The 14,011-nt window shown below is 30.8% G+C and overlaps 1 protein-coding gene across 5 annotated transcripts in view; it reads right to left on the bottom strand.

Moving 5' to 3' along the window:
- Positions 1 to 14,011, bottom strand: part of LOC142328597 (uncharacterized) — a 45,783-nt gene that overhangs the window by 27,830 nt on the left and 3,942 nt on the right. Inside the window, exon 1 of one of the 5 annotated variants that reach the window (XM_075372395.1) lies at positions 11,760 to 12,082. The exons of 3 other annotated variants lie outside the window; for them this stretch is intronic. The gene's annotated coding sequence lies outside the window, so the exon portion shown is untranslated. Of the gene's footprint in view, positions 1 to 11,759; positions 12,083 to 14,011 lie in introns of those variants that run through there. One more of the 5 variants, XM_075372385.1, reaches the window with a different exon arrangement.

Raw genomic sequence — 14,011 nt, 5'->3', positions numbered from 1 at the left:
ACTAGTATGAAACGTTGGTATAAAGAATTATAAAGAATTTTTTAATATTTATACTAAAGGTAGAATTTTACGATAGCAAAACAATGACCACATTAAACACAAAAAATTAGAGAATAAAGGGTTTTTGAAGTCTAATAAAAAAATAAAAATAGTTAAAAAATTTGACAAGAAAGTTGTTATATTTTCCGGTCATTGGTTATTTATTTTTATATAGTGGAAAAATAATAAATAATAAATGAAAAAAGTTTAAAAATTCAAAAAATCAATATTTTAAACTTTCATCGGCCTCCCATCCACAGTATTGCCCCTAATTTTAATGCAGTTAATAAAACGATAGCTTTTTTAGATTTTTTGGGGAAGGGGAGAATTTAGGAGAAACTTTTTTATTAAATGGTAAGATAAGCATGTTTGCAAGTACCGAGCTTAATATTAAGTGGGGTTATATTTGCAATATTTTGAGAAAATTAACCCAAAGTAACCATAGATATTGATCGCAAATTTTTATCAACAAATATCCGCATATACATGAGTCTCTGATTAAAATTTCATTGAAATCGGTTTATCCAGTTAAAATTTATTAAGCATCAAACACGCCAACAAGTGTATATATATATATATATATATATATATATATATATATATACATACATATACATACGGAGGTATGAACATTACCTCTTTCCACTTTTTTTTGTTTTTATGGTTCCTGGGTCATGAAACCGTCGAGAAATGCAAAAAAAACTCATAAACCATTTTTTGACTGATTACTATACTTTCTTTCTTGCAGGGTAGCTTTAAAATTATAAATTTCAACAATGATATTTAGCACGAATTATTACATAAATAGAATATTGTATTACAAATTGTAATTAGAAAACTAATCATTAACGAAGAGGAATACATGCTAAATTTGTTATTAACCTAAATTAAAAACAAGAGAGGGATCAAAAACCGTTTCAAATAAAATTACTTGACCTAAATAAATATGGAAATTTCGATTTTTAAACCATCATCTTCAGTACATGCTAAGGAATTAGTATATAACAAACAAACAGATAAATTAAAAGAAATTATAATTTACAAATACATTAAATAAAACAAAAGCAAAAATAGGGTACTTCTTTTTTTTCAATATTTATTTTTATTTTTGAATTTTAAACAATGGTTTTACTACATTCTTTAACTTTTATTAAGAATTATTTTTTAATCAATTAACTGTTACGATTTCATTTATATATACGAGAGGTGGCTGAAATGTAATACACAGTCATTCATAACTCGCAAATAAAAATAAGTAGTCTAATATAACAAATGTGGCACAAAAATACATTTCATTTGCAACAAAAGTGCATTTATTTTTCCACGTATTCTATATTTATAGCTGTACATTTCTCTCAACGGTGATTGATTTCTCATTTCTTCATTTAAAAATGTTGACGATTTTTCCTTGGTCTCTTACCTCATTGGGTTGGGTAATTCATCATCCGCCGTGGAATGAATACCGTTAATATTTCTCTTTAATTGAGGAAAGAACTGAAAACCGCAGAATACCAAATCTGATGAATATAGAGGGTGTGGAATAGGTTCAAATTTCAACCTCACAAGAGCCTCGGTAATTGCTCGTATTATCGTGTAACAGAATTAGCAGCTCCGTAGATTGCCGAATATGATAAAAATGTCTCCTAAAGTATTTTAATGTCTATATGTATGGACAGAATTTACAGTCGGTCTGGTTTCCAGATCAGTCATGTAAACATGATGTTTGGATTCCCAGAACACTGACAAGGGAGTTTTTATGCAGAGGGTTATGTTTTGAATTTTTCTAATCGTGGGAACTATAGTTCCGTTATTCAATGCTTTGCTGTTCTTCTTCTGGGTCCTAATAATGCACCCGAGTTTAATTTCCCGTTAAAAAAAATCATCTCCTTCGTCAGGATAACGTTTCATAAGGTATTCACAATATTTCTTTCGTTGTTTGTTCTTTTAGAATTTGTGTGGCATCTACCCGAACACATTTTACTTTAGCCCATTTGTACAATAGTGTTTTAGTCATTCTTTCGATTTGCCAATTTTCGTGACGATGGATGATGCGACGGTCACTTTGAAACATCAATCTTCTTTTGGTCATTGGTCCTCACTTCTCATTGGGCCTAATAACCGGTCGACTGCTGCTAGATTCATCCTCAATGTTAGCTTCATCACTTTCGGATACATGAAATTTTATTGTCCACCTAGTTACAGTATTTCGATCAACATTTTCATAACCTTAAATAAATTTTAGACGACGATGAATAATTGTAGCATTCATTTTTCGGTTGTTAAAAATTCAATCATTGCGCGTTGTTTTATATGCGTTGATATAGCAGGGGTACTCGACTCCATAACAATGGCAACTGACAGAAAATGAGAGGGCGTGGGTTAACGAGTTTTGAAATGTTAGTAATAATAGTGAAATGAAATAACAAGATGGCATTTGTCGCTTTATGCGAATTTTATTCTCCCGTTGTATTCCAGTATGCATTATATTTTAACCGCCCATAATAATAATGTATATATAATACAATAATGTATGATACTGATAACGTATGTATATATATATTATCAGTATCTCCTGATGATGATGATTGTTTTACAATCGAAATGACCATATAGTTTTAAGTTTAAATAATTTTATTTGTAAACGGTTTTTGGGCGAATTATTATTTTCAAATTTGTTATATAAGAACTAAATTGACATACTCAAATTTTTCTTTTGTTAAGAAACATGGTGCGTTGGTTTGTTATGCACACATTTTCATTTTGAATGAAACTTCTTACATATAACCACCATCTAGCGGAGAAAATTGAACTAACAACTGTATAATAAATTGTATTTTTTTATTGTACCCCTGTTTATCCCCCTCCTTGGAGCCGGATCCGCAACTTGAAGCTTGTACACAGTTACAGGGGGTGCCATCGTCTCAAACTACTTCGCTAGAAACTAAGGTTCCCCCCCCACCAGATAACCGGAACTCGGTCTTTAATCATTAGCCATGCCTCTAATGAGGGGACTCAAGGGGTCTACCCATCTGGACTCTGGTCTTGGCGCCACGCCTCTAATGAGGAACCTCGGAGAGATCCCCCACCAGGACTACGGTCTTACTTTAACCCCCCCCCCCGTCGTGAAGTTCCAAAGGGAGTCCCCGTCCAATCATCGAAATTGGGACACCTGAGCGTCCCACCCCTCCTGGATGAAGCTGTACCAACCCTAGGTCATCCCCAAAAGCAAAGGCGGACGGGTCTCATTTCTTGCTGCTGGTCCTACAGCCACGGCCCCAAAATGAATGCTCTCGAACTTTACATAAGGAGAATTTAGCCTCAGTTTGATAGTCTTTCCGAAGATTCTCCTCAGCCCCACAATTAAAGCAATGCCCACTTTTGTCGGGACTACTGCAGGATCCGACACAGTACGTTACATTAACATTATGTTAATGTTAATGTTAACACTGTTAACATTAACAGTATGTTACATTAACATTTATTATACTTATTATTTTTTTACATTTTGTTAAAAAAGCTATTGTAGAACTAAGTTTTTTTTTAATTTATAAAAATAAATAAGTATAGAATATATGTTAATGTAAACAACGTACTGTTTATAGTACACAATAAAATCTATTATACAGTTGTTAGTTCAATTTTTTTTCATTATTTTTTCTTCATTTTGATTTTTTTGGTAATGTAATGTTTTTATTATTTAATCTCTGTTAATAAATATTCATCTAAAATTATATTTGTGTTTTGGGAATAAAAAAGGAAAACATTGGGGTTAGAGCTGGTTAAAAAATCACAACTCAAAAAACAGCTAAAATGGTACAGGATTTTGAAGCTTTTCGTTGTAAAAGTTTTTCTTGTTAGCACGCTTAATGCATGAGCGTTATTTAGGTACGATTGGGGAAAAAAAATTAACAAAATCATGTGTAATGAAACAAACCATTTAACATTTTCTCGACGGGCCGTAGGCCCGCCTTTTTTCTAGTATTTACAATAAATGTTCAAAGTAATAATAAGATGTTTTATAGAGAAAGGATCAAGCCTCTTACCTTCATAAACTTGGCTTTGTACATGTAACGAATAAATGTAAGCTATTTATAATAGCTGAAGATACAATAGAGAAGTTAAAAGAGCTTTTTAGAATGTTGACGAAAATACATTAAGTATGAAGGTATCATGTTTCTACTATGTTCTCTATTATATTATTATTTTATTGGAATAGAGGTTAGGTTATTTCTGTCTACTTAGTATAGCTATCTTAGAAAATTACTACAAAGACAAAAAAGAAACGATTTTGGAAGGGAATCGACACTTTTATTTGATTATCTACCTTTGGAAGGGGGGGGGGGGTTGAATATTCTGATTGCATCATAGATTTTGTAAAACTTTTATATCGCTATTTTTTATTATATTATTCATTGAACGTAAATAGAAATATTTCCAACATATCTTATCTCAGTTTTTACGTAACAATTAGTCGGAAACTTTTATCAAGCCTAATTTTTAAATTGTTACTATTTTAAATATTTTAAAATATTTTTTTTTTAATTAAATAACTGCATGTAACCTATGAGGAAATTGGTAACAATTAACTTTTTGTTTTACTATATTAATTGTAATACCGTTTTCTTGTAAAGACAAATATTGTATTTTTAGGCTAGTTTCCGTATTATCCTCTAAAACTAATGAAACTATTGTAATATTCCTGAAAATCAGTATAAAATTCCTTTAGTTGGTATATTTGAAATTCAGTCTTTGAAGGGAAATTTGAATGGCATTATTTCTTAAAATATAAGTTGTTTCTTTTATTAAATTTTTCCTGAACTTTCGGAATACAAAATAGAAATACGAAACTCATTTACTCAATTTCACTCACATAAGAATCTCGAAGGATGTTTTCATAGAATTTGCAGTTTGATTTTATACCGAATTTTTAGTTTCGATTCAACTTTTTACAAATATCTATAAGAATTAATTTTTTTTTTAGGGATGATGAACAGAAAATCGATAATTATTTTTTCCAGTTGGTGTTAATTTCAAAACCGAATTCGACATTGTATCACAATCTGATCGAAGACATGTGAAACTTTTTAATTTTCCCCTTTTTGGGTAGTTTAAAAAGTGACGCGGGTTGAATTTTTATAGAATTTTGAAGATATCATGTATGATAAATTTACAGATTATATCATAACAGGTTTTATTCTGAGAAATTATTAACTACACAAAACCGGTTGTGTTTTTTTTTTTTAATTACATCAGTATACGTAATATAAATAATTATTTTTATAAGTACAGGAAATTTTACGTATAAATAAATTACTTAATAAATATATATATATATATATATATATATATATATATATATATAAAATGATTTTGTCCCAATAATTTCAGTGAGCATTATTTTCTTCGGAGAGAAATCGGTTCCAAATTTTACGCTACCGGAAAACTACAACGTTTCCGAACAAATTCTTTCTCCAAACGACTTCCCAGTATGTATTCCATTATAGAAAGTAAAGTTTCTTCTGGTGATATGTGTATTTATTTATAACAGAGTGATTAACGAAAAATGTAACAAACTTTCTGAACGTGTTCTACTATGAATTTTATTCATACCATTTTACTCTTCTTCTAGGTGAGTGTTTAAAACTATAAAAGCCGTCTCTAATACCCCAGCCGCCAAACTCTTCTATCCCGCCAACTTTCCTCTTTCAAATTCCTTCTCTCCATTGCCTCCATCATTCCAGACATCCATTGTTTTTGAGGTCGTCCACGTTTTCTCCTCTCTGTTGGAGTCCATTCCAGCATCCCCTAGGCCGTCTATACTCCTCCATTCTCCTAACATGCTCATACCATTTTAGTCTTCTTCCCTCCAAAACATCAATCACTGCCTTAGTTGCCCCAATTCTTCTTCTGATCTCAATTCTCACGCTCTGCATTCTTGAAACTCCACAACTCCTGCGCAGCACATCCACCTCCACAAACACCAACCTTCCCTCATCTCTTTTTCTAATTTCCTAGGCTTCTGACCCGTACAATAAAATGCTCTCAATAACGCTCTAGTACAACCTGTACTTAGTTGTTTTCCATATTCCTTCAGATCACCCAAAGAATTGCACTTCTGGATAACCGTCCGCCCCAAACCTATACGATGATTTATATCTTTTACAGTTATACCATTTTACTCAGAATCAAATAAGCTATAAACTTTTTTTTAAACTTTTATGTATTTATTAACCATTTAACAAAACTATATTACGCTAAACATAAAATAACGTGTTTTTCGACCCCCAATCTTTTGTTTTTTCCCCAAATTTCTGGAAAACGACTAAAAATACAAGACTGGGATCTATTTTTTTTCAGTTTTTCAGATCAGATTTCATATAAACCATTAAATTTACCCCTTAATTTGGATTCAAAGAAATATAATTTGGCTTTATTTTACTGAAGGTGTAAAAATCAGGGAGAAACATTTCTCCAACCGACAATTCCTAACGAAGCGTTTTCAAACCTATATTTATGAAATGTATTAGACTATTCATATTTGGTATATGGTCTGACCTCTGTAGCGGAGTGGTAGCATACTGCCCTTTCACCCGAAAAGTTCCGGATTCATATCTCTGTCAGACTTGGCATTTTTCGTAGTTTTTTTTAAAAAATTCGTTTTCAAAAAAAAGGAGCTCTTTAACCTGTAATTGTGATTATGAATAGATAAAATGCTTTTTAATGTGACATAGACAATGTCTATATATAATATTCTAATCAACAAAAAATCAGCCACCGGGTTGGTATAGTGGTGAACGCGTCTTCAGCTGATTTGGAAATCGAGAGTTCCAGCGTTCAAGTCCTAATAAAGTCAGATATTTTTACACAGATTTGAATACTAGATCGTGGATACCGGTGTTTTTTTTCATAGTTGGGTTTCAATTAACCACACATCTCAGGAATGGTCGAACTGAGATTGTACAAAATTACACTTCATTTACACTCATACATATCATCCTCAATCATCCTCTGAAGTATTATCTGAACGGTAATTACCGGAGGCTAAACAGGAAAAAGAATAAACAACAAATGTGTGTACAGTACATTTGCTTACGTTTTTTCAGGGTTCATTTATTAAAGGATTACTCTTATTTCATCAATTTTGATTAGCATAAGACTGATTTAGTCGGGAAACATCACGAAAGATATTTTACATGAAATTTATCCTGGAGCTAATAAGGAGATTTTTTGTTGAGACCTAAATAAACATATATGTTGTCTAAGATAAAGATTATGTAATATATTTCTAAATCGTTTCCCTCTTCTCTCTACATCTCGTTTCGGAATAAAATTTGACCTTTTACTACTCTATATTATTGACACTAAGTTCTTCGTTATTCTGTAGGATTTTAGGTGTAATATCGTAAAGGTTCGTTATGGCAAAAGTCACATATCATTCCGAAACTGAGTCGTTTTTAAGAATAAAAACCATACCATGCCAAGCTTATTACGAAAAGTTAGTAAAGTGGTTTCCCGGTGTCTTTTTTAAAATAAACTGTTACATATCAGCACACCAAGCCCTCGAGATTCATGTAATATTCAACCCTCTCTATAAGTTATTTGGTTTCACTCTCTTCACAACAGGAGTTGGACTGTTAGTGTGAACATTACAACCTCTTGCTGACTCAGGTGCTTTTCAAGTGTCATAAGTAAAAGAAATTCTAGAGCAACAAATTATTATGTCTATTTCTACTGTGAAATGTATTAAATACAATGCTTCAATCAGCAGGGGAAATTCATTAAGCTACTATTATAAAATTAAATTTTAAAAATATTTAGAATATAAAAATCTGGTTATTTTTACATAGCATAATTTGTACACAGTAAAAAAATAAGGATTCTTTTTTCTTTAATTCTAACATATAAACTATGATACTATGCTTATCTAATAATGTAGATAGATTATTATAGTTAATTATCTAGTGCGACAGTTGTATTATCTAGTATGAAATAACAGCAATTTCTTGAGCATAAAAAGGAATAAATAAAACAAATTTCCTGCCAGTTTTTCTCTATCAAACAGCAGTTATATTTATACTGTATACTGTATAATATATAATTTTAGTTAATATTAGTGGACAACTTAGCGTAGATGTTTTATTTTGTTTTTTACATATATATTTTTTCTTTTGTTCTTAACTAATTACTATAATAATTTACATAATGTGTGACTTGTTATTCCGACATTGCGCAATACTACTATTTCAGCTTAAATCCGACTGTTTATATACATGAAGTAAATTTTTTTTAAATTATATTTGAATTACTGATTTTTATTTCAGAATATTTACAGCCAACAAAAACTACTGAAGATAAATTGATGAAAATTTTTATAGATGTTCTTATGGTGCAAGTGCACACTAAGAAAGGCTTTTTTGAAATTCCAAGTTTAACATGGAATTACAGTGAAATTTACTGTTTTCTTAATTTCTCGGTAACAAATAAAGTACCAATTTGATTTTTAATGTGTGTAATTTAAATTTCACGTCTAAAAACAAATTTACCTAAAAACCAAATCTTCATGTTCAATCCAAAAACCAATTCCAACATTTTTTGAAATGCAACTTTAAAAAGAGTGAAGCCGTAACAAAATGTTGAACAATGGGCTGTAAATTTTCCCCACTTCCGACTATAATAAATGAGATATTCATTAGATTTGGGTTTGCAGTACTTTTCAGATAAATTTCTAAAAACCATTTTCGGATTTTTTTAATTTAGATTTTTTAAGGGGTGCGAAGGTGTACAAATACAGCCAAAATAACTGTTACTGTATGTGCGACGCGACTGGCTGTACCTGCCTCCGGTTTATTTGGCTAAAAAACATAAAATAAAATAAAAAATTGACATCGATGGGAAACGCAAGTAAGCATATAGTGCAGGCAAAGCCGCTAGTTTAAATACATTCGTATTAAAATAAAACAAAGATTAGAAATAAGTAAAATTAAATTCTATAATAATAAGCTAAACCTATAGATATTGGGTAAAAAAAATATTATAAATCATCATTTTGATAATTTCATTTAGAATAAAAAGGAAATCCGGTTCGGGTTATTAAATAAATTTCATAAGAAAGCTTCCTATTGTAATGGGTACCGTGATTCAACTTTCGGAAAATTTCGACGTATCTTCGGGTTTCACATCCCCCAAACCCCAAAACCACCGTCAGCTCAAAAGTTTATATACAGTATACATTTAATATTTATTTCACTTTCTTGTGGACACGATAACTACCGTAATTTTGCGCCAATCACTTTCAAATTGTTCCTTAAAAATAAATCGTCCCAAAATCTCGGTCAAGTTCGTTAACGGCCAAAATCGGACCAAAATGGAGTGGAAATGGAGGGCTTTTTCGAAAAACAAAATACCGCTATAACTTTCTGTTTAAGTAATATATCGAATTCGTTTAACATTCCTACTGTTCGTTGGATAAGGGCCTAAAAATTATCTAAGTAAAGTTTTTTGATATCACTAACCATTGGCCCAGGGGGTGGAAAAAATTGGCTTTCGAAGACAACAAAAATCATACCGCCCTTAATAAGCACATTATCGAATCGGTTTAAAGTGGTTGTTAGTCCTCTAAACATTACCTAAAACTTTTATCTGTAACAACTTTTGATATAACTAACATGTACAGAAAAGGATGACTAAACTATTGCTGGAATTGTAAGAAGACGGGGGCTTGTCGTATTCTAAACGTCTGAAACGTTTTTAACACACAACCATTGTCGTATTGAGTAAATTTGAAGTTTTTTTAAATTTTAAGGTGGAAATATGTTTTATTCCCTACTTCCTTTTTCCTGTTTAGCCTCCGGTAATTACCTTTTAGATAATACTTCAGAGGATGAATGAGGATGATATGTATGAGTGTAAATGAAGTGTTGTCTTGTACAGTCTCAGTTCGATCGATATATCATCGATATATTTGTGAATTACATAAAGAAAAACTATAATAAACATAATTTCTATTCATAATAAATCCAATGCTTTTTATTTAAATAATAGAACAGCACATAATCAACTACATGAATAATTCAACCTAACCGAGGTACTTCACCAAGGCGGCAGTTATTCGACAACTGTCATCAGTTTGGCCTCTGTCAGGATGCTACCGATGCAAATGCCCCGGCAGACATTTCCATCAGTGTATTTAAACAATTTATTATCGCCTAAGTGTAGCTTCCTTCAACCACGACCATCTGTCATAACTTACAACCCTCAACTATCAAATTAACCGATTCTAACACGCCTTTCTCTAATACAGAAGGTTTCATTAAAAAATGTACAAAATAACAAATACGTATTCTCAAATAAAATGTAATACAATTATTGCAAAAATATAAATATATATTCACTATTAAATATATAATTATAAATATATCTCCGCCGATCACCGTGGTGGAGTAGTAGCCTATTTGGTTTTCATCCGGAGATCCCGCGTTTGAATCCCGGTCATGCATGACATTTTTCATACTCTACAAGATATTTATTTTCATATTCGCATGTACAAGCTTCTCAAGCTTGCATGTGGGAATATTGTACATTAAGTTCACCATCTTGGTAGATTTCCTTATTTATTTTTTAATCGTTAGATTACATTCAAAGACTGTAGGTAGTGCTCGAGATTGGTATCTCATAGAAATAAAAATCTTAGAACTTTATAGAAACCTCATAAAACCATAAAAAAACAAATTAAGTACAATTTTAAAATTTACAAAAATATTAAAACCTATATAACCGCCTAACAGTTAGTTGTTGTCAACTGATTACAATTCTTCCAACTTAATATAAAAAAATACTTATAAAAAATATACTACGTTTATGTAAAAGAAAAATAAAAAATTATTCAAAACATAAATTGTTCCATTTCTTCATCTACTCGGTATATCCATCCACTATACATTAAAATTATGTTACTATAAGATACAATTTAGAATTTGAATTTGTTTTTAAATAAAATAGATAATACTAGTAAACAAGAGCTGCCAAAATTCCAACGTTAATTAGGGACAAAGAGGGGAAGAGAGAGAGTTTGAGTGAGGAAAGAGAGAGAGAATGAGTGTGTGTGTGTGTGTGTGTGTGTGTGAGAAAGAGAAATAGGAGAAATATAAATAAAACAAATTAACTTTACAATGCCAATAATAGTTACAATTAAGTTAGCAATTAAAATAATCTGAAACGTTTTTCTTTGAGAAATGTAAATAGAATATGACAATGCTTTTGAGTAAAACTGTATAAGTTGCTCTCCATTATAAAGCATTAAATGTACGTTATATAAAGATTGTTTCAAATTAAGTTTTTCTATAATACGGGTACCGAAAGAAAATCTCATTTACACTGTAATATATATGAGTATTCCCATTAATCAATTTTACAATAAAATTTAAATTTTAATTATAATTGTAATCGTTTAATTTATGAAAACAAGGTAATTTTTATGAAATGTATCATGGGATAGTTTTTAATTTTTTTACTAATGATGAGATTTTTACTTTTAAATTGATTGTTTTTTTAAATTGCATTATTTTTGTTATAATTAAACCGATCGAAGAATAAAATTTATTTATTAAATGAAAACATTTTATTCTGTAACAATTATCAACTTCACGTTATAATTCATCTATTTTTTAGTATTGTAGATTTAAGATACAATTAATTCATTTATTATAATAAAATCAACTTACCTTATTTATTTACACTTTTTTTATTTAATCAAAATATACATTATCAATATTCATTTAATTTACCCAGCGGTTATAAAGTACAACATAAATAAAAATAATAATTTATTTCACTTTTGTTAAAAAGACGTAGTTACTGTTCCACTATAAAAACACAACATAATAATTTCTAAGAACAGCACGTGACACATAACACATTACACATAGTGCTGCTACCATGCGTGTAAGCATTGCACTAAATAAACCAAGGTTGTTCTTCACGTCGTTTGTTACAGTTATCTGTATTTCTACTTTTTTTTTTATTCACTTTGCATCGTTATCTATTTTTTTTTTTTTTTCATTTTATCTGTAAGGTTTGTCTGAAAATATATTATTTTCTTACACTGAAAAAATGGAAGTTTGTTAAAAATAATTGCTCAAGATATTCGCTTTATTTCAATTATTGTGTAAAATTAATAACCCCACTTATTTGTTGTGAAATTTTATATTAAGCCATCGATAATTTTCAGTTTAATTTATTATAACGTTCATGTATATTCTGAAAAATGTACAGTATTTTCACTTCTACCGTTAAAATATTATTTTATATGATAACAACAGATGTTTATTGAAAATTACCGGCACAGTTAAAATATTCATTGTTAAACAGAATTTTTTAAATTCATATTTATACTGTCATTTAATTAATATTTAGGATATTTATATTAATTGTTCAGGAAACAATTTTAACATCTTAAGTTATCTGTAATCAGGGGTATGTTTTACTTGCCAACAACAGGTAACTTAATTTTGTGGTTATTTTATTAATACATTTCTAATAATAGTCTTTAAAACAAATTAGGTATCGTTATACCACTGGGTATAACACTGGTATACCACTGGGTTGGATCTAGTGGTCAAGTCGTCATCCCAAAACAGCTGATTTCGAAGTAGAGAGTTCTAAGGTTCAAATCCTGGTAAAAGCAGTTATTTTTATACGGATTTGAATGCTAGATCGTCGATACCGCTGTTCTTTGGTGGTTGGGTTTCAATTAACCACACATATCAGGAATGATATTTCATTACATTTCATTTACATTCAAACGTATCATCCTCTGAAGTAATACCTTGCGGTAGTTCCGGAGGTTAACAGAAAAGAAAGTAGGATCGTTATATGGTTTCAAATTGACATAAAGGCCGGCCTCCATGGCGTTAGTAGTAGCGTCTTGGTCTTTTATATGGAGATCCCGGGTTCAAATCCCGGTCAGGCATGACATTTTCACACACTACAAAATTGCCATTTCACCATCTCATCTTGTGAAGCAATTCTTAACGTTGGTTCCGGAGGCAAAAAAAAATATATATGGATTTAAATTCGTATAATTCATGAATTAGTGAATACCGTCACTTCCTCAGATGCTTTTAACACAACAAATTCTGATGCGAATTTTTCTTACTATAACAGAGGATTTTTTTTTTGTAGTGCACATATTACCACCCTTTAAAATTCAATTTAGTTTTATTATTCAATTTAATATAAGCATTACGTTTCTCGTTTTAAAATTATTAAAATCATGATTATCACTCATCTTTATTGCACTAAATCTATTTATAAATATTTTTACAAATAAATATATTGATTATTATTTTTTATATTACAGTCAAGTGGCTTTGAACAATTACAAGAGAAACAAATAAAAATCACAGCGGAGAATGTATGAATGGAAAACAGATAGCTTAATAAAAAATATAACATTTTTAATCATTTTTTTCGTTTTTATTAATTACTAGCATATACATCCGGCGTTACTCGGGGTCATTATTTCTTCATAGGTTCACCCATTTTGTTTTTTTTTTTTTTTTACAAAAATTGTCACTAACTTTCCCCAAATACAAATCTTCTTTGGATTCCTTCTCGTTGAATTTAACCTTTTTTTTTTTGTTTGCAAATCTTTTTTTTTACAATCCTGTTTTAATCACACCTGGGCAACCGGTAGACACCTAAAAGTCGTTGCCTCGGTCGGCTTGACGTGACGCGTCGATGACTAACCACCACCCTTCAGCACCGTCCACCCATTGGACCATCCCGTCGGGATCCCAGCTGGTTCATTGAAGCCACACGATCTCCGCTTCTGGATGTGGTGTGGCTCCTCCCCAGATGCGCTACCCTTCCCGATCCTACCTCTAGTCGGGGTCCGAGTATGCCCTATGCATACCCCCCGACCCTCGTGCACCCGACCATTAAACCTCGAGGGTAATTAAACTCTGATTTAGCC

The sequence above is a fragment of the Lycorma delicatula genome, chromosome 8 (assembly GCF_047948215.1).
Source record: "Lycorma delicatula isolate Av1 chromosome 8, ASM4794821v1, whole genome shotgun sequence".
NCBI lineage: Eukaryota > Metazoa > Arthropoda > Insecta > Hemiptera > Fulgoridae > Lycorma > Lycorma delicatula.
This window is presented reverse-complemented; position numbering and strand designations above follow the sequence as displayed.